An 18,620-nucleotide genomic window follows, 5' to 3' on the forward strand; every position below is an offset into this window, starting at 1 on the left:
TCTATGCCGGAACCACCACCAAACTTCAGAAAAGGCTCCAGCGCATTCAGAACGCCTCAGCGCGACTCATCCTGGACATCCCCCCGACACAGCCACATCTCCGGACACCTGAGAGACCTGCACTGGCTCCCTGTCAACAAGAGACTCGCGTTCCGACTCCTCACCCACAGCTCTCCACAACCAAGGCCCCAGATACCTCAACGACCGCCTGACCTTCTACACTCCCACCCGCCAGCTACGCTCTATCAGCCACGCCCTCGCCGCCGTTCCCCCGCATCCGAAGAGCCACCATGGGAGGAAGATCCTTCTCCTACCTGGCTGCCAAAACGTGGAACTCCCTCTCCATCCACCTCCGCCTGACCCAAGACCACCTCTCCTTCAGGAAGCAACTCAAGACCTGGCTGTTCGAACAGTAGCGGACCCCCCACCCCCAAGCGCCTTGAGACCCTCCGGGTGAGTAGCGCGCTATACAAATGCTTTGATTGATTGATTCTGGAGGATTAGGTTGATTGGTAGGAACAACAAAAGGGCGAGCTTTAGGTCAAATGAGAAGTGCAGGGCCAGTACTTGAATTATGCGATGCAGCGGAATTTACTTGTCTGTGTTATTATGGATTTTCTTACTTGCCACATAACCCATAATCTGTTGCATAATTTTTATATTTTAATGAAAATTATGTTTATAGCTCCGACGGATCAGAAGCTGCTCAAAAGGTTTTGCAGAGGTTAACAGGTCACTTTTCAGTTGCTGATTACTGTATATAGCTGTTAAACTGATATTGACGAGTTGAAATGTTTGCCAAGATAGTGTTAACATACGCAAGTATATAAAATAATGAATTTATAGTGCCATAAAATGTGCTGCATCATGCCACATAATTTGCCTTTTGACACTTAATAATTTAGTCAACCCTCCTGCATAATTGCAGGTGCCTTGGGTTGGTAAGGGGCTATGGTGGGGGGTTCTCCTACAGAAACCAAAAAGAAAATCCAGGATTTGCCTCAGATTTTGGAATAAAAATATTTGCTATTAGTAAAAAAAATTTAAAAAGGGCCTCGCGATTCACCATGCTAATAATTTCAATTTTTTTTTTTTTTTTTAAATAGCAATTTATTTGTACGTGGGTTTAGACAGAGTGAAGTAGTAGTATTCTGCCGTTTTTATCTACCATGTGAAAATGGAAGCAGAAATTCAAAGAAGCTGCTGCATTTGCAAGACGTGCAGTGTCAAGGGCGAAGCACCTGGCTATGGTCCAGATCTTGGAATCAATTGTGAGAGGGGAAAGGCGAAAGAATTACTGTCATTCAGTGAAATATTGAGCGAAGGACCGTGTCCCGGGAGACAGAAATGCCGGCCACATTGGCAACCCAAGAGTTTAAAAATATGCAGAGATGCATTTAAATAGCAAGGGATTGGCATAGATGACATATGGCCCCATGTTGTAAGTGAATGTCATCCAGGCCTCTTTTTTCACCTATCAGAATTTTGTGATATGTAGTTTCTCTTGGTTTCACTGCAAGTAATAGCCGACAAGTTCCAACCAGCTTTGTTGTCATTATAGTTGGTTTGTTACTGCATCTGGTGAATAGCAATACTACCCAGTACGGTATTGCCTTTCCATTTTGAGTTCCGCAGCATGGAATGGGAAGAACATGCAAATACAACATGTTTCCCCCTGTTCCATGTCACAAAACTCAGAATGTGTTATTGCAGAGGTGTGGAAATTAAATATTTACTTGTCCATGGGACAGGTTGCTTCCTAAAGCTACTTTTCATGTAACAAAATCCACTTGTCCCTTTGGTGACATGTAGTGAGGCGACAATCTCGTTTTATAATAGCCTCTCTGATTATGCCAGGGCTCATACTATATTATGGTTTGAATACTAGCAATTTCCTTATTTTGTCACCTTTCCGCAGATCTGCATACTGGGATTGGGGGTAATGATAAGCAATAGTTCCAGGGTTGAAATTCCCTTTTGAGTCAATGCAAACCTACTAACTTGCATGTTTTAGGAGTTTTCACATGCTCTTCTCTAATCTTCATCCATACTGAGAGAGAATGTAAATTTACTCCTTGACAAGGGTAGAAGTAAAACTTCTTCACGGGTGGGGGAAAAAAAGTTGGGGGGAATGTGAACTTGTAAATGCTCAACAGAATTTCGCATGAGCGAATCTCCAAAATCATATTTGCTCGTGCTAAAATGGAGTTCACAAATATTTCTAGGAGTATGATTTCCAGGCTTACTTCCAAAAATGTGTATGAATTCATGAAAGCCGTAAATCTGCACTAATGCAAGGACATATACCATGTTATGCACCTTTGGGACTTTCATCAAGAACTGGGGATCCAATTAGGTCTGGTGCTAGCCAAGATCTTTTGGTTTTATTGAACGTGTATCTCTTTCTCTATTGGCTGGCTTCACTATGACAACATTCTGCTCTTTCAGAAGAAGCAGATCAGCACACAAAGGTTTGTTCATCGTCGGGAACTGCTGTCGCAATGTGTGCTTTTTGGGACCGAAAATATTTTTGTAATTTGCCAATGCCTTTTATAATAGGCGGGGGCCTTCAGCTCCTATCACAAAAACGTTTTACAAAAACGATGTCAAAACAAGACACACAATGACACAACCAAAAGGCTTACCACCGATGTCAGACCTTTTAGCTTTGCCAATGCATGTTTATTTTCATGATTCCCTTAATCGTGTTTAAACTAGTTACACTGATTTTCCATTATGAATATTTTTGGGGGAAATATTGGCATGTATCAACAGATTTTACTAACTGATGCTTCATAGAAATGGTACCTAACATTTCATGGTAATTTAGCAAAATGTTTTTTTTTTTGTTGCATTTGTTTTCAAATATTTTCTAAAGCAAAGAATCACCAATCTTGCTTTCAAGCATCTGCAAATATTTGCATCTTATCAGAGAGCATTCTGGGGGCATTATACGTAACTTCATATTGTTAAACGTTTTGCAAACATGTATACATTTTTATACTGGAACCACTGTCTGTAGATACCTCTGAGCTTACAACATTTCGTCTGAGCGCTCACCCTAATATTAAAGGCTTTGTATTAATGACCCATAAATACCAGTGTGACTAGCATTAACATAGGGACACTATCCTTAGCAGCAGACAATTGCATCCACTGATCCATTACGTATTTTTGTAAACTGGCAGCAAAATGTAAATGTAATGTAAATGTAGTATACTTGTAAAGCGCACAGCTGCCCCAGCAACGGGGCGTCCCGGCGCTGTATACCGCTGGGGTTCGTGCTGCAGGCGTTTGGGCCCACTTGCCCCACGGACAAAATAAACTTTAAAAACCTGTTGTCCTTGACCCCAAACAATATGTCCTGGACTTCTGTCTGGATGTGGTATCTAATCCCTCCAAACAGAATTACTGCTATTTGCCAAGAGCATGCAAGAACCAGTCTGGGCTCAGCAAAATAGTGCTGTATGGATTTGACACCAACGCCTAATCGCGTGGCTGTACCCCTGACACCCACGGTATACCCAAGAAGCCCAAGTGTGCCCATGTTAGACAGGACAGCCGTAAGGTGGTCTCTCCTCCGTCCCCCCCCACACTTTTTATCTTTCTCCTCCACTATCCTAACCTTGTTATTGCTGGTATTAGAACTCTGCACACTTTACCACGGCCAACCAGTGCTAAAGTGCCCGTGGTCTCTCCCCTAAACATGGTAATATTGGCTCAAACCTAATTGGCATATTAATTGTCTTATCAATCCATAGTAAAGTGCACTACAAGTACTCAGGGTCTGTGAATTAAATGGTACTAGCGGGTCTGCTGCACGGATTGTGCCACCCACTTAAGTAGCCCCTCTAACCATGTCTCAGACCTGCCATTGCATTGCCTGTATGTGCAGTTTACACTGCCAGGTCAACCTTGGAAAATAATCCTTTTACCGGGCTGAAACATTCCCTTTTTATACATATGTCACCCCTAATGTATGCCCTGAACAACCCAGAGGGCAGGGTGCAATGTATTTAAAAGGCAGGACATGTACTTTTTAAGTTTTAGATGGCTGGGTACAGAAAAACTCTCAAATTCGTTTTTTTTCACTACAGCAGGGCCTTTCTCTCCTATAGATAACATTGGGATTACCTTATCAAATTTTGTAAGTGTAATTTGCATTTTGGAAGAGATAAACCCTTCAAATCTGGTGTCTGTGGAACCACTCTGGAAATCACAAATTGAAATACAAACTTTTGGCGAAATTGGATTTCAAATTACAATTCTGAAGATGCCACTTTTAGAAAGTTTAAAAAAACAAGAAATTCAGCACTGACAAATCCTTTGCAATTTTGCTTTATTAGTGACTGCTTTAATCAACAACGGTCACCTTTTATTTCTTGTTTCTTAGTTATACATATAAATATAATACGACCATTTGTTGGCACATACAAAAGATAACATGCAAAGCATATCAACATAAATCTAGACAGTACAAAAGACATAAACACAATTTAAACAAACCACAAATGACAATGTTACTACGAAACGAATGACTCACAAGATACAACAAATAAACAGTTCACCTTATTTACAAATCCAAGCAGGAGCTTGAAAATTATTATCAATAAAGTTTTGAATACAATCTAGAAATTCAATACATTGCTCTCGTGATTAATGAATAAGGCACCTCAGCAGAAAACATAATTGTAACAACCAGGATATGATTTAAAGCATTTGATATTGGATAAAGCCCTGGATTACACTGTTATTTTACGAAACATAAAATGTATGGTTCACAGTAGGGGGTTAAATGGTGGTCAACTCGTTTCAAACCCTCTCAAGTTTCTTCATCAGGGTTCTCCTCAGGACAAGGAACTGTTGTCTGTTTCTAAAAAAACAAAAGAATTAAACAAACTGATCTGTGTATTTTGACTTTAAAAACCTCTAGAAACCAATGGCATTACCTCAAAAGACTGGAGATTGTATCAAACAGCAGGTTTCAGTAATTTTCACCTGCAATATGACAAAAGAAAAAACTTTGTCATAATCACACCGTTATCAAAGGTGATATAGTGCCCCAAACGGATACTTATAAAGTCAACATCCTAATAAGCACCCCGGCATCTATGGCAGAGTAATTGCACAATGGAACAACCTACAATGAACATAGCAGAACTTTACTCGACCGAAATACTCGAACTCACAAACCAATCAAATTAGTATAACAGGCTTGCTCTTGAACTAATGAGCAAAAACGATTGTGTTGCAGGCCTTAAAATCTTCAACAAATGGCAATTTGCCAGATCCTTTAGGATAGACATTGCACACACAAGTCTCACAATCGCATGCGCTACTTCGCTGCATTTGAAATACCCTTCAAGCGTGCTACTCGGCGCTCAGAAACAACACGGATCAATCTCTTACTTGGCAGAAAATGACTCTATTCCGGCTGCGGCATGGCTTGGAGGTCTCAATAATTCCACGATTCAACATTCCGCAGCGACTCTATGCTGATTAAGGGACATGCTTATGAAATTGTTTGTGATTGGGCCCCATTTTTCACTATAAACGTTAAATATCAATATCTCTGATTCTACTAATTGGATTTTTGTTGTTTTGGTCTTGTTTCCAAGACTTTATTAAAGTCAGTTTTATTTTTCTAACCTGGTATGGGATCTATTTGTGTGGTGTTTTCACAGTTTTAATTGGTGCACAAATACTTTAAGCCTCGAAGTTAAGCCTGACTGCTTTGTGCCAATCTACCAGAGGGCGAGCACAGGTTAGGGTTTGCCTGCCCCTTACCCTGACTAGGTTTGTGGTTACTGTTTGACCTGGTATCATAACCAAGTTAACCAGTAACCCAATTTCTAACAATCCTCAAGTAACCCATCCCCAAGATACCCAAGAGGGCCTGGTACGAGCTCTCTCATCTAAAAAAGTGAAACCATTTCTCTAAGCATTCAATTACTTTTACTCTCGCATCCACATTGTAGCAGTGCCCTAATTGTTATATGAATACTGGTTCAGTAATCATTGATATTCACTCATACATACATCATTTATATTTTCATTTAAATAACGCTCATCTCAGGCTTAGGTGGAATATGTCTCTGGTTACTGCTGTACGTTGCCTGCTTCTGATGCAAGCTAATGTCTTCTCTGTGAGCGGCTGAGAATTTTTTAAGTCTATGTAAAGCATTTGGTACAAACAGTGGTAATTTAATTCCCATGCTATTTTTCTCAGTTTTAATCATTTCATGCTAAATGGTTTCTTTGGCAGAGCTTCTTTAACCCTGAAAATATTCCTGTTAACTTGTGCAACTATTTCATAAACAGCATTGAAACACCCCAGGGTTACTACTGTATCCTTCAGTAAGCACCGCATGAATGTCTAGTTCAGACGAAATGACCATTCTGTGGATTGAGTGTCTGCTGCTGCGGAGATCAGTGAGTCACCTGTTCTTTGGCAGATCCAACCCTACTGGGTATCTGCTGCATTTAATTAATTGGATACCATTGAGCTAGACGCAGGCAGTTTTTTTTGTCTATGATAATGTTTTGCATAACGGTGACATGGCGGCTGCGAGGTACCGTACACAAAAGCAATAACAATGACGACTCATTTTCCACAGCAGGAGCCATGCTGTTTTTTTAAACTTTATTGTTTTATACAACAGATACATTCAATGAAGCCAGAGCTAAGTATAGAACAATAATACACGTGTGGCACAGCAAATGACTAGGAAGGAAAAAAGATGAAAGCAAGGAAAAGGCCAGAAAATACTATAGAGCCAAGTTACACTTCAAAAGTAGACACCGCACATCAGGGAGTCCTAGAGCAAATTCGGAGTGCGCCTTATACAGCATTTAATAGGTAACAAGTGTTTAACCTGCTGTTTCATTATCTGCAGAATGATCCAAGGACCGCTAGTAGTCCTGCATCGGCTGCCATATATCTTTGGGTCTGGAAGTTACTTATTTAAAATTAGTAGGACAGATCTTTCATCGTTAGAGGAGTGCGAGCACCCTAGTGAAGCGCGATCTGCCGTTTGATAAGGAGTAAGGCAATGGCAGTAAAATGACGTAATGGCCGAACGTACCCCAGCAAAGCCATCAGGGGGTCGGGAGCGAGAAGTTGTTCAAGCAGGAGAGACCAAGTAGAGTAGATGTCTGTCGAATAGGATACTATCACCCCGCAGGGCCATGATCAATAGAGGAAACCTGCCTGGTCCGCATGGCATTTAGGGCAACAGTGGGATCTGGAGAGATCAAATTTTGACTGAACCTTAGGGTAGCATAAGCCCTGTGGCTATACTTATAATAAAGCAACTTATAACAGTGGTTACCAGAAATAAGTTTAGTCTGCGTACAATAGTAATACCAAGTCTTATCTGGGATAGGAATACCTAGATTGCATTCCAATGCATCCCATGCCTTTTCCACACCAGTGGACGTCCGTTGTAAAGCAGTGTGATACAATTTGGAAATGATATGGCTGCTATTTGAGAAAACGATCACCAGTGTGAGTGGTGGGAAGTCTTAAGGGTCAGTTGGATAAGTAGGTAAAGCTTCGCGTAGTGTGCTATGTAAGTGATGGAACATGAATCTCTCCATAATTGTTGAAAGACCTCCCTTAGCCATACTGAAGCTGGGTTTGAGTGCATTGTTTGTAAACAAATCAGCTGTGACTCGTAAGTCATTTGAGCAAAGGGAATGCTGTAGCAGGCATTCTAGAGTAAGTGGGAGCCATGGGTTACTTATAAGTGGAATATGTAGGGAATAGAGAGCATCTCCACCAAGGTATCACATGAGTTTAAACCATGCCCAGCTAGTAGTAGCGAGTGTCTGGTATTGGGGACGCGTGGAAAGCCCTGCAGCAATATGATATGGTGGACAATGGGATTGTGGTAGGTGCCCCCCTTCAGGTTTAAGGAACGGCAAACGGGCATCTGGGTGATACCTGTAGTGAGCATAATGAGCCTGGACACGTAGTAATAAAGTTGGAGGTCTGGAACACCAAAGCTGTAGCTCTCACAGGGAAGAGTGAGGACCTCCCAGCGGATACAAGGTTGAAGTCTGGCCTGAATGAGTCAGATGAGTAGCCCACGCGGAGTGGCAAAAAGACTGAACTCAGTGAGGGGATATATCTTTCTTCACCAAAAGGTGAGCAAGGAAGCGCTTCCTTTTTGTTTAGTTACCCTCACACACCCTAGTGGTGTCATGCTTCATCATCGGGTCACCCCGACGCCTATAAGTCGGGGTGGGCTCAACCACAGTGTTGGGAGCTCTTTGAAGAAATGTAAGACCAGGGGGGCTGAAAGATTAAAACACCTCTGACAGATCCCCAGTATCCCTTTATTTTTGGGTCTGTCTAGGTTAGTAAAATATATTTTTTTTAAACTTGGGTCTTATTGGAAGTCTTATGGTCCTAAGACCCTGGTGCCAACATGTTTCAGTCTGTACGTGGCCGTAAAGGTCCAGGACTTTCTTCAGGGCAAAGTAGGCCTCCCTAGGGGGCAAGAGAGGGGATTCCCTGTCCTGTCTGCGGTTCAAGGGCAGAGTAGCTGCTCCTTGTGTAAGTGACCGATAACTAATTAATCACGCGCCGTACTCCATCTGAAAAGAGAAGAACAAACAACAAAGAAAACAATATACTTTTGTATGATTTCATAGTAGTATTACCACAATGCTGTATCCCATAAAATGTGCTTTGGAAAAAAGACCACAGGTGCCAAAATGTGTATATGACATAGTGGTGTTCAGCTCTTTCCAAACATGTGCCACTAATATCCATATCTGTACATAATATTACTACGTGACAGATCAATCGTGTGGTGAATTTGCTCGCATCCTGACAGTTGATTCATGCCAGTTGGTCTATATTATCTCAGTAAAAACTCTGTATCTCGCTCTCACTCGTCACTCACACCGTGCTCGTGAACAAAAACAATGACAATGATCATGTACAATTATCGTTATCATTCCTTCTTAAGGGTTGTGCAGGATACGTAAACAAACATCCTTACCCAAGCTCTGGAGGATTTCTGTATCTCGGGGAACCGTAAGGCTTTTAAGGGTAGCTCTATAGTCAAACCCTATTATTATAGCCCCGAGTAGGGAAAAGAAATGTAAGAAGGCAGTGTAAGGGGCAATATTCCAAAGGGCGCTTACGCTAGCAGGCGCTCCACGTGTGGGGAAACACAATCATACTTGGGTGCCCGTGTCTTCGCCCGTGACTTACTTCATCAAGAGTCCTGCCCCACCTGCACACCTATTTGGCTTCGGTTCCCGGCTTTCGCGGCGCTAAGACGGTAGCCGGGGGATTTTGTACTTCCGCATTGTTCATCTACTCGTTAATAGGCGCTCATTGGCGCATATTGTGTGACGTCATGACGGTCACTACGTAGATGGGGGAATCATGGGATATGTAGTATGCATTATTGCTAGCATGATTACTTTGTTGAAAAAAATGCTAATAGGAGGATTTTTAGGTCTCGCTCTCGAGACCTATTGTCGCCGAGATGCCTCTCAAGGGAGACAGACCGGGGCACGCACAGCGATAGCGATTGGGGTCTGTGGATGCGCTTCTGAGATGCGCTTGTGCAGACGCACACACAGACACACGCGCACACCCCGCCGCTGCCGACCCCCCCTGTACAACAAGCATTGGCAACGCCAATAGGTCTCGCCTTTGAGACTATTGGCTCATCCATTGCCTTTTTTTTGTTGCTGTGATTGCCACCTCTTATTTTATTTTTTTCAACTATACCGTTTGTATCTGTAACGTGTAAATTTGTAAATCTCGTCATGTAACGTACTCTCTTCTATTGTAAAGCGCTCCGACACCTTTGGATAAAGTCCGAGCTATATAAAATTGCATAAATAAATAGGCAATCACTAATTGAAGATAATCAGTGGCAACTTTAGTTATCAAAGTAACGTACGTACAACCGCCTTAAAACAGCACCTAACGTAAAGGGACACCGTTTTAAAGACCACGCCCAAGTCCTATAGATCTTCAATCTGACAGACATTAAGAATCCTAGGGAGAATTAACGTGTGGTGTTAGGGCTGTTTAAAATACGGAAATTCTTAAAGTAAAAAACGCCTCGCTGTACGATTCAGTTTAATATTTTTTGCAAAAATGGGGGTCGGGCGATTTGAAGCACTAATGTGTCGACAGAGGACGCCCCCTTTGATCAAGCCTCCAGTCAGTGTTTCATGGCAACCACTACAACAATTTACGACTGAAGCGTTGAGAGGAACACACGCAGAAGAAGGGCGATGGAGACAGGAGAGTGCTCTCGCTCCATATAGGGCCTTCACAACGGAGCACCGGATGATGGAGAATGACAAAGCGCCAGCGTGGCCCACAGCAGTACGCTGCAAGACCATGTGTATTCCCCGCAGTGGCCCGCGTGGGGTAAGCAGCGGTCTCAGCTCAGTCTATACGGACTTCTCCTGAATGAGCCCACGGGCAGCCTCCCTTCCCTGGTACCAGCTGAACGTTTCCCGACACCGGGGCAGCCCAAGAAACATCTAGAAAGGGGTGACCAAGATGCAAAGACCTCCCCCTGCGCACTTACTTTGGCTTCGTCCTTGAGCATCTGGGCGAAGCCCGGAGCTTTGGGCACGTGCAGGGCCATGGTGAGTGAGGGCCGGGGCGAAGAATGACAGAGAGAACCGGCCGGTGTGCAGCTCGCTGCCGCTGAGAAAGAGGACATGCCACACGCGCTTCGACGTCACTTCCCGCAGAAGTTCATCCACAGACAGAAGTAGATGCCTGTCTGAAAGCATCGAGCGGCGGGAGCTGGGGAGGAAAGATGTTGAAAGGCAAAAGCGAAGATGGCAGAGCTACGGTGACCAGATTTTTCAGAGGCAATCTGCATTGGCAAAGCCAATAGGTCTTGCATTATTAATACCGTACCTACCTGCTGCTGCCTTTGCGAATGTTTGTATTGTTTAAGAAAAGTGAAATAAAAAAAATCTAAATATTGAAGGCAAAGCAAACACATATCTGTAGCAATTTAACAAAGTAAAAGAGGGGATGTGGTCCGTCGGCTGCGCTGCCGACTTTGGTGCAGGAAACCAGTGTTCGAGCCTCGAGGTCGCGTCCTGTTGTGTCCACATCCTGTGATTCTGGGCAAGTCACTTAATCTCCCCGTGCCTGAATATGTAATGTAAATACGGTGCTCATGTACAGGATGTCCAGATGTGGGTCCCTTGCTCTCCATGCCACTGGAATCAAGCTATCCTGGCTGAAGAGCGGTGAAACCCCAAAACCGGTCCTAGGATGCTTGTTTAAGACTCTCTATGAGCCTCTCTTGCTGTATTTCTATCTGTATCTGTGTTTTTCTCTCCTCTCTCATTCCCTGTGATCTATCTATCTTATCTATCTTATCTATCTATAACACAAAACAGGCATCAATGTGCTATGGTCCTGTGTATCACCATCAATCATTTGCAGTGGCATCGTGAATGTCACCAGACACCCCTCCTCCAAATGGCAGTATAGGAACATATTGCACAATTTACTCATCATGTATGTTTTGTATTGCATACTTACTTTGGTGCAAAGAGCATGACAACATTGCATAATTTTCATACATGTAAATGTTTATTTCAAGCAGTAAATAAAATACAGGCTTAAATTCTTTAGTTGTGCTACTAATAAGAGAAAAGTTTTTAATTATAAAGTTACAAAACAGAGCTCCTCATAAAACATGTTTTTCTTAAAAAGCACATTCTGGCTATAGAAATCGGAGATTGTTGAAGCTGCTAGCAAGGCAGAGCTAACAGTGGGCCCTGATCGCAGTTAGAAAGTGAAGCTTTTGTGAATATAGCAGTGCGCACAACACAAAGTGGTTATGCTCAGACATTTTTTAAACTACTTCTGCAATGTTGAGTGAACACTTTGCTCTGATTCTATTTAGAATGTTTAGGGTTTCCTTTCACACATAGACTACTACACAAGGAGCATTGGCTAAGCTCAGCGATGTTTCAAGCTTCTCCTGTTATAGTCTGCTAACAATGGGCCCTATGTGCAGTTTGAATGTTTAGGTTTTGTTTTACAATTTATGAACAGGTTTCTAATTAAACAGTGGGAAATGCTGATGCACTGCAGACGCCACCTGTAGGAAAATGTCTTTTTATTGAATGGTCACCCCTGTTTCTTATGATTCTGCTGGTTCTTAGGTCGAGCCTGTGCAGCACATACGCTGCTCTGCAAGGCATTCTGTATTCAGGTAGGGACTTGAAGCTCCACCCATTCTCAGCCCATATTTTTCATTGACTTGTGTCATTGTCCACAGTAAACTGTGGCTGTTCATTGGTCAATAGGCTTAGTAGTCCCTCCTTAGTACCGCCTTGTCTCTTTTTGTAACAACCCATGGCGACACCCCCTGCCATGTGTTTTTACTTAGGGCTTGAATTACAGCCTCCGAGCACAATTTTCTCAAATCGCTTTAGACACGCTCTCTCCTAACGCTTTAAAAAACAAATTATAGTGCAATGCAATAGGTCTCGCATTTGCGAGAGTTTAAACTATTGTCATTGTAAACGACAATGCCTTTTATTTACCTGTTTTAAAATCAACACATAAATAAAAGGCAATGTCATTTACAATGCCAATAGCTCAAACTCTTGTAAATGCGAGACCTATTGCATTGCAAATGCTTGTTATATCATGGCCTCCGTTACTATGTGTTCCCAGATAGAATACGGGGCTACGAGTCGGGGATATTTGTACTTCCGCATTGTTCATCTACTCGTTAATTGGCGCTTGTTGGCGCGTAATGCGTGACGTCATGACGGTCACTGTGTAGATGGGGGAATCATGGGATATGTAGTATGCATTATTGCTAGCGTGAATACTTCGTGGCAATAAATGCTAACCCAGACAGACCCAAAAATAAAGGGATACTGGGGATCTGTAAGAGGTGTTTTAATCTTTCAGCCCCCCTGGTCTTACATTTCTTCAAAGAGCTCCCAACACTGGTTGAGCCCACCCCGACTTATAGGCGTCTGGGTGACCCGATGATGAAGCATGACACCACTAGGGTGTGTGAGGGTAACTAAACAAAAAGGAAGCGCTTCCTTGCTCACCTTTTGGTGAAGAAAGATGTATCCTCTCACTGAGTTCTTCATATTTCCCTATTATAGTGCACCCTTATCGACCACTGGATGGTCTGTTAGAGTAGTTTATTTGTGGTTAACTGTTTAAACTTGGGAGGAGTTACTCTGACTCAGAATCCTCTCTACCCTCCAGGCATTTAAAAAGTTTTTCATTAGCCCTTGATGTGAATACGTTGCAAAAAGACTGCCAGTGAGGGTGATAGAAATATATCAAAAGAAAGAATGAAAACATGGCAGCACAACCGTTTTAATAATGGCTATGTGCCCAGCCATCCCCAATGGGAGTTTGATCCATCGCGCCACTTGCGTCTCGTTTGTCCATGGCAGGACCATAATTGCCACAAATTACTTCCTAGCGATCTCCATGAATATGAATGCCTAAGTACTTGGTGGAGTCAGCGCACCACTTTAGGGGAAATTTGTAGTCACAAGGCATAGTGGCATCGGTAAATGGGAATAATTCAGATTTATCCAAGTTAATTTGTAATCAGGAAAAGACGCAAATCCGCTGTACCTCTCAAACAAGTGGAGGCAAATTAATAAGGGGGGGGGGGGTCACGTACGAACAGCAACAGATCGTCTGCGTAAAAGGAGGCTAATAGCGTCCCATGCGGGAATCTAAAGCCCCTCTGAAGGTGTTGCGCCTGCAAATGACAGACCAAAGGGGAGAGAGTGAACAGCCCTGTTGGGTGCCTCGCGCTAAGGGAAAGGGCTCTGAGAGTTTACCATTGAGCTGCAGATCGTGGTATAATAGACTAACCAGATTAAGTAAGCCATTGGGGATGCCCAATTTTGTTAAAGTGGCGTGAAGAAAGAAACATTCAAGAGAATTGAATTCCTTTCCAACCTCTAGCATGGTGACTGCCGCTGGAACGGTAGAGGAAATCTGGTTGATCACTGCAAAAAGAGTATGAAAGTTAATGGATGTGGAACGGTGTGGTACAAAACAGGACTGCATAGGGGAGATTATGCGGTCCATTAAGGAAAGTCGGGTGGCTAATGGAATGGCCAAAATTTTTGTATCCTGATTCATAAGGGACAATGGGCGATATGAATTACAGAGATAAGGTGGTTTGTTTGGTTTAAGCAGTAGCTTGAAGACCGCTTCCCATAACGTTGGAGGGGGGGGGAGCCCTGCTCAAGAGATTCTGCATACATTTCCAACATATGAGGGACCAGTAGCGATTTTTAAGCTTTATAAAAATCTCCTGAGAACCCGTCCAGTCCCGGAGCCTTAGAGACACATAAGTAATCTATGGCCTGTGAGAGTTCCTCACACATAATAGGGGGAAGCAAGAAAGTGCGGTTTGCACGTTTTGAGCCGAGCCTTAGCAACATCAGACAAATAATCGGCCAATTCTTCTTCGCTGTTTCCTGAACGTGATGTAAAATGATTTGTAATAGTCCTTAAAGTCTGCCAGGATTCTAGCACATTCAGTAACGTTGGTGGCTTTGAACCACAGTAAGTACGACACATATCTGTCATAATATGGGGGGCTCCGCAAACAAGCCAATGTTTGACCTGGGAGCTCACCAAACCTGCACGCCCTATCATATTTCCCCAAATCAGGAACTTCTAGATTGGCGAGGTCATAAAACCCAACTAGAAGTTTTGACCTGTTGTGGAGATGGTGTGTGTGTGACGAGGCTCTGCGATTAGAGTCCAGATCGCAAAGTTTTTCCTCCACCATAGCAAGATCATTGTGAATGGTGCGGAGTACTCCTGCATGATTTGAAATACAAATTCCTCTTATTTAGGCCTTAAAAGCCTCCCACTGGTTAGAGTATTTCTACACAGAGCCAGTGTTTGTGGCGAAAATATCAGTGATAGCATCTCGGACTTCTGAGCCAAAAACGGCATCATATAATGCACTGCCAGGGAGACCCAATGGCAGGTCATGGGGACATGTGTGGGTATATTTAGAGTAACTAGTACAGGGGCATGGTCTGACAGCGTGCGGAATGTGTGTAATAGTGTTAAGCTACTTACCTAAGCATGTCCTACTTAACTTCCCGTTATTGCCTGCTCACAGATTAACTTGTGCCCAACCATAACTTTAACCTACAAAACCTGTAAAAACACTAGCATACATATGCCACTCAGAAAAGTCTTTTCCCGCGCCTAACTTATGACTATTCTGCCCCCCCCCCTCACCCCCTACCTAGGGGGCTTAGGGTATCTCCTAATATTAAAGGATCTATCTAGGTCTTCCTTTATCTGTATCAGGTGCAACTCTGTCCCGAAGTGTGACAAATGTACACCATTGTTCCTGAAAAAATACACTGCTGCGTACTTCAATTCTGGGTGTTCTAGTCTCCCAATGCCTTCCTTTTCACAAAAAATTCTCATGTCCCTATTAATTTCCTTCCTAGCCGTATCAATTGCAGCGGGTCTTTAAGCCCCCCTCCAGTGCCTCCTGGGAATGAACTCCAACCAAATGATAAAACACCCAGACTATTGCTGTTTGATTTCTAACAAGTCCCTCTTCATCTGTTTCAGAAGCACTAAACCCTTGCACACCACCAGGTCATTCTCACCAAGGTGCACAATCAACACATCCGGACTAATGTTTTGAATTAAGTTGTTCAGGCAAGGTATGAGCTCATGCTCCCCTTTCCCTTTTTGGATTTCATGACGTTCCGCCCATTTAACAAAGGAATGTCCATATAGACAGCTCCGCCGAAGTTGGCCCAGCCGCAGCACCTGAACTGACCCAAGCGTAAGTATGTGTACACTAGGCATCACCATACCCCGGTTCCCCCAGTTTCATGTATGTTTTAAAACAATCGGACTTCCACATCCACAAATGCATGATCCTGTTGCCCTCCCCCCCCCCCCCCCCATGCCCCCCCAACCCTGTTTTGCTGCGACAGTCGCAACCCCGATCTGGAATGAGTGAGTGCCGTACTCCCCCCGGGGTTTCTCCCAAGAGCAACACTCTCCGCATCACCCAAAGCAACTGCACTGCCGTGACTCCCTTTTCCCGACACCCTGCTGCACACTCCCCCAGTGGCTGTCCCTGAAAGACCCCACAATGAGCACCCCATCTCACTGGGTATGCCGCTGTGTCACTTGAGGCTCTCAGTACTACCCATTTTTCTGTTCTCCTGTGGTCCATCTTTGATTGTTTTAACTTCACTTCTACCACCCCTTCTATCATGCTCACTTCCCCCCATTTGATGACCTGCGACACCATTCCTGCCCACCAACTCAGAAACCCGAAAGCGCCCATAATACAACCAAGACATTAATGTAGCGAATAATGCTGTCTCGTCCTTGTTCCTACAAATCCTCTGTATCAACTGTAACATGAGGGCCAACAATGTTCTAGATACTGGCCTCCGAACTCCGGGCCAGGCCCCCTTCCTCCTTGCCCAGCCTTCCAAAATATGCCTACCTAGCTCACCCGCCGAAGGGGCATACCCCCACCACAGCTTGCTCATAAAAGCAATCCCTGACAGCTTGTCTGTAAATGTGATTGGTGGCAGGCCTCTGTCAATCGTAAACAAAATAAACTGTACTACATTTTCTTCTCTTGCCCACCTATCGTCCCTTTTCTGAGCGCCCCCTTCAATAAACTCCAGCCAAGCCTGCCTATACGTCTTCCTAGTGGAGAGAGCCAATGACCCTACCACCAGTTGCAGCATCCTTTGTATCCAATGGACCACATCCCCACCGGCGTCTTGCAGGTGTCCGCCTCCGTGGCCAGACCATGGAACCTCACCCACTGTGAACGAGACAAACCGCCTGCAATGTCATTTTCCATCCCTGGCACATGTCTGGCTTGAAACGTGAAATCATGTTTCAAACAACTGAGTACAAACACTCTCATCAACTTGAGTACCTGTGCATCCCTAGGAGATTGCCTGTTAACCACCTGGACTACTGCCATATTGTCTATCCTGAAAATAACCTTCTTGTGTGCCAGGTCCTGTCCCCATACTGTTGTCGTTGCTACTAGTGGGAATAATTCGAAAAAGGCAACGCTCCTGCCCCCCGCTCTTCCAATGTTGGGGCCAATACAGTCCAAAACTACTAGCTCCTGCTGCCTCTGAATATATGTGCACCTTGGCCTTCACCATTGGAATGCTGTTAAAGTCCTCTAGGAATGTACGCCACATGCATAAATCTTCCTTCTTCCCTGTGGACAATCGTATGTGATGATGTGGAAGCGTGATGCCCACTAATGACCTGCTCAGTCGCCTGCAAAACGTCCTTCCTGCCCGTACTACGCTGCATGCAAAATTAAGATGTCTCTGCAGCACTTGCACTTCCCTAACTGTCACCTTCTGTCTGGCCAGCATATCAATCAGCGTAATCATGTGCAACCCTTTGTCTGTCAGCAGACGTGCCTCCATCGTCTCGGAGTCCAATTCAATGCCCAGAAATGACAACACCTTACTTGGACCTTTTTGTATTCTCTGGTAACAGGAGCACTCCCAGTAAACCCATGAGCTCTTAAACTGTTGTTGACAGTCCGTTGAGCCGGGTCGACCCACCAGGAAGAAGTTGTCAAGATAGTGTGTCAGTCTCTTTGCCAGTCTGCCATGAGAAGACCCACTGCAAGAACGGGCTAAAGAGCTCAAACAAGGTGCATGAAATGGAACATCCCATAGGCAATGCCTTGTCCACAAAGATTTGTCCTTCAAACTGTATCCCCAACAATTGGAAATCATTCGGGTGCACCGGCAGTAAACGGAAGGCTGACTTAATGTCACATTTTGCCATCTTCCCCCTTTTCTTACCTTCTCCACTAGTGCACTGGCTGTATCTACTGACGAATACTACACTGATGTCAAGTCCTCCGATATGTAATCACTAACTGAAGACCCTTCTGGCCAAGATAGATTCTGTATCAATTGAAAATGCCCCGATTCCTTTTTAGACACCACCCCAATTGGTGATATTATCAAATCGTTGAGAGATAAGTGTGTGAATAGTCCTTCCATACGCCCTTCCTCTACTTCTTTGAACAATTTTTCCCTCACCGTTGCTTTGAGCGAGTTTACAGATCTCAAATTCTACGCCCACCTGGCAGACCGTGGCCCTTCATACCCTCGCTTAAACCCCTCCCGAAAACCACGGCTCAGTAGTGTGGCATCCTCCCGGCATGGATAGTGTGCCAGCTAGCGGTCTAAGCATTCCAGCCTAATGGGTGTACGAGCCTTTTCCCATGGAACCTTGGGCTCCCCTCCCACCCCCGCCCATCTGTTGTCCCTGTTGTCCTTGAAAGGAGCTGTTGTGCTGGAAACCCTGGATATGCTGTTGTCCTTGCCTATTGTACCCTGCCCCAAAACACTGTACCAACGGGTGTCGTCCCGCACACTTGGAGCACTTGTGTCTAAATCTGCTGTTCTCTCTTGCGCAGGAACCTTTGTTGAAATCCAGACAAGCCCCCTGCACTCCACCTGAGTTCTTTGCTGTGTAACCCATCCCCCTCGGGTGGGGCGGCTGTAAAATGGGCAGTAAATCAGTGGAGGCCCACTGGCCGTGTACGTCT

At 44.2% G+C, this 18,620-nt stretch overlaps 1 protein-coding gene and 1 long non-coding RNA gene across 3 annotated transcripts in view; one reads left to right on the top strand and one right to left on the bottom strand.

Annotated features, from left to right (window-relative positions):
* The window catches only part of DUSP14 (dual specificity phosphatase 14), a 146,906-nt gene that overhangs the window by 8,610 nt on the left and 119,676 nt on the right, over window positions 1-18,620 (top strand). The window lies entirely within an intron of this gene.
* On the bottom strand, window positions 4,323-10,743 carry LOC146858879 (uncharacterized). The gene is made up of 3 exons (XR_014980037.1): window positions 10,572-10,743; window positions 4,950-4,998; window positions 4,323-4,873 (listed from the first exon to the last, which is right to left on the bottom strand). It is a non-coding gene; the product is annotated as an uncharacterized LOC146858879 (long non-coding RNA).

Source organism: Triturus cristatus, chromosome 3_2 (genome assembly GCF_964204655.1).
Source record: "Triturus cristatus chromosome 3_2, aTriCri1.1, whole genome shotgun sequence".
Lineage (NCBI taxonomy): Eukaryota > Metazoa > Chordata > Amphibia > Caudata > Salamandridae > Triturus > Triturus cristatus.